This window comes from Lipotes vexillifer, unplaced genomic scaffold, assembly GCF_000442215.2.
Source record: "Lipotes vexillifer unplaced genomic scaffold, Lipotes_vexillifer_v1.1 scaffold445, whole genome shotgun sequence".
NCBI classification, from domain to species: Eukaryota; Metazoa; Chordata; class Mammalia; order Artiodactyla; family Lipotidae; genus Lipotes; species Lipotes vexillifer.
Window position 1 is genome coordinate 1,375,996 of NW_006774995.1, and position 3,002 is coordinate 1,378,997.

The following is a 3,002-nucleotide window of genomic DNA, read 5'->3' on the forward strand; positions in this document are numbered from 1 at the left end:
TGGAAGCTTATATTTTGACATAAAAATTTTGGGGGCTGCAATGTAAGGTAATTTTATCCTTCATTTGCAGGCTGAATATTGCTATATTACTAGTTTAGGGTATTCATACTGTAAAAATACCATATGATCATGATAAACTTGATCTGGTCTTAACTCACTGTGACCCAGTTGAACCTAATGGCCACATGAACTTGAATTTTCTATTAAAGAAATTAAAATCTCTTGGTTATATAAATAAGTGCTACTTTGTAAAATAATATTTACACCTCAGGTCTCACTTCCTTCATAACCATATCATTGTCATTGCTGAGGGTTTTTTTTTTTCAGATACATTAGGTATCAATTCTATGGTAATGATTAAAAAAATTGGCCAAGCAGAATTAAAGCTTTAATCAGAATATTTAAACATGGGTGTTCTTATAAAGAAAATTTCCGTATAGAATATTCCTGAAAATTCTTTTGGATTCAGTTCTATTGAAAATCATTTAAAAATCACATCTCCTTTACAGTAATAAATAGTACATTCTCTTTCGTATGTTAGTATTTCTTTGCTCGCTCAGGATCATACCCTGCGCATTATTTGTCTGTGTCATGTGATAGAGAATGTTCATTTGAATATGTAGTGAATCACAGGACAAATGCTGGAAGTGTCTTGAGGCATTATATTGTGGTGGCTAAGAGTTTGGGCTTTACAGCCAGACTGCTGGAGTTCAAATTCCTTCATATTTGCATGATCTTGGGCAAGTTACTTTACTGCTTTGTGCCTCAATTTCCCCATCTGTAGAATGAGTTGTTCAGAGCATTTAATGAGTTAATACATATAAGATGTTTACAACTGTGCCTGGTATGTAGAAAGTACTCAATAAGCATCTTTTACAGAATAATTGACCTGTTAAGTAGTATATCTAATGTACCAAAAATTCCAGTTAGTTGTACTTCAGGTAATCTATTTTTTGAATAATAAAATCAATAGCAATAATCATATTGTTTATGGAGTACACAGTGCATTTTCATTTTTACTATAAAAATTAAAAGTGCCAATAACTGGGATACTAATAACTTTAGGATACATGTACATTTGGAAAACAAATGAACCAGATACCCTGAGTACAACCCCATTATATAAACACGTGGTGCCTGAAATCTGAATTTCTGTCACTATTGTTTCTCCAGTGAAAAGGCCTTGAAATATTAGTTATACTTTTCAAAAATGATAGGTCTTGTAGATTTTAACAATTCTCTTTCTTCCCTAAGTCCAGTTACATTAAGATTTTTGTTTTAGACTGAAAATGAAAAGGGGTTAATTTGTTACAAAACACTGATGTCAGAATAATTTGCTAAACCCGTTTTACTGCTCTCTTATTTTCTTTAATTTTTTTTACACCATATAAAGAAACCATGGGATATGTTTGGTTTCGAGAACTTTGGTATCATATTTTTATCCCACAGTACCTAATATATACATACTATTGATGTTCAATAATTGTTTGTTGAATGAATTAATCAGCACGACAGAAGTTTCATTCTTTGGCCAAATCATGTCTTCATTCGTTTACAGAGGCCTGCAGAGAGAACTAGGCAATGTAAGTGAGCAAACTGGGTGAGTGGCAAAGGAAGCAGTAAAGACTGTGGTCATCTGAATCTGAAGGCTGGATTAAACACCAGCCAGGGTTTCTGACCTCTGCTGTGTGCAAGGAAAGGCTGTCTGCCAGAGACTTAATGAATATATACTTCACATGAATGATTGAAATCCTTAGTCTTATATTCTAAACTATTTCCATTTTCTAGTTCAGTGGGTATCATGATTCCATAAAATAAATAAATATATGTACACACATATGTACCCCCTATATATTGATGCATAATGTAAAACACTTTAACCTGGAAGAAAGTTAGTTTAACAAAGGTCGCTTGTCTAGTGTCTGTTCATTTGCTGTATTTCTATTTATTGAGAGTTGATGGAACTTTAGAGGTGCTTGCAAAAACAACTTTGTTGTAAATTTTCAAGCAATCAGAGGAGCTTTATAATTTATGTTAGTATGAATAACTTTTATAATTAGAACAAAAGCGAAAGTTAAAATATTCCCAAGAGAGCATTGGCCAGTGTATAGCATGCATGTGTGGCATTTTTGATGCTGGGGAGACCTCGTGGCTCTGCCCTCTCTGCAGAGATTTCAGAAGAAACTGGGAAAAAGCACCTAGAAAAATGATAGTCCACTTTCAAGCTCTAACTGCTAGGATGGTAGCTGGTGTCCCACAAGTTAAATGGGCTTCAAGGCATTGGACCAGTTTCACTGGACTTTCTCAGAGTTTTGCCTCTTATTGTCTCTGTGAGTTCAGGTATATTTACATTATAGTAGCCGAAGTCTTGATCATCTCTCCTGTTTTGAAGCCTTGACATAAACTACATCCTGTAGTGAGAAAGCCAGTTTGCCAAACCTTTTCCTTTTTTTCTTGCTGCTCTTAACATTTAACCTCTTCCTTGCAACTTGCAGCCTCGAGAACGCACCTCCCTGCCACGACCTTCCTTTTCCACCCCTTGTGTAATCTTTTGCTTGTGCACAATGTTACTCTCACCCTGTGTATATTATTATTTAATGTTGGCACCTTTGTCTTTTCACTTTATGTCTGTGTGACAGTGTGGTCTTTTGCTCTTTGAGGGCAAGGACCATAACTTTTGACTCACGGTGTTGATAGATACTTATGTAGTAAATAGCTGTTGATAGGGTATAAAGTTCACTGGGATTTTGAAGCTGTTCAAAGATAGTTTGAATCCTTTTGTAACTTATATGCAAAATGGACAGATTCTTTTTTACTGATACCCATACTATCAATAAAATGGACCATTCTCAGAATTGATGACCTATTAATAAAATGCTGCAGATAAATTTGAAAAATAATTATTGGAGGAAGAGAAAAGGGCATTTGGTAGCAAATCAAGTAAACTTTATTTTTCTAAGGTATTTGACTAGAAGAATTATGCAAAGAAATTGTTAATGTTT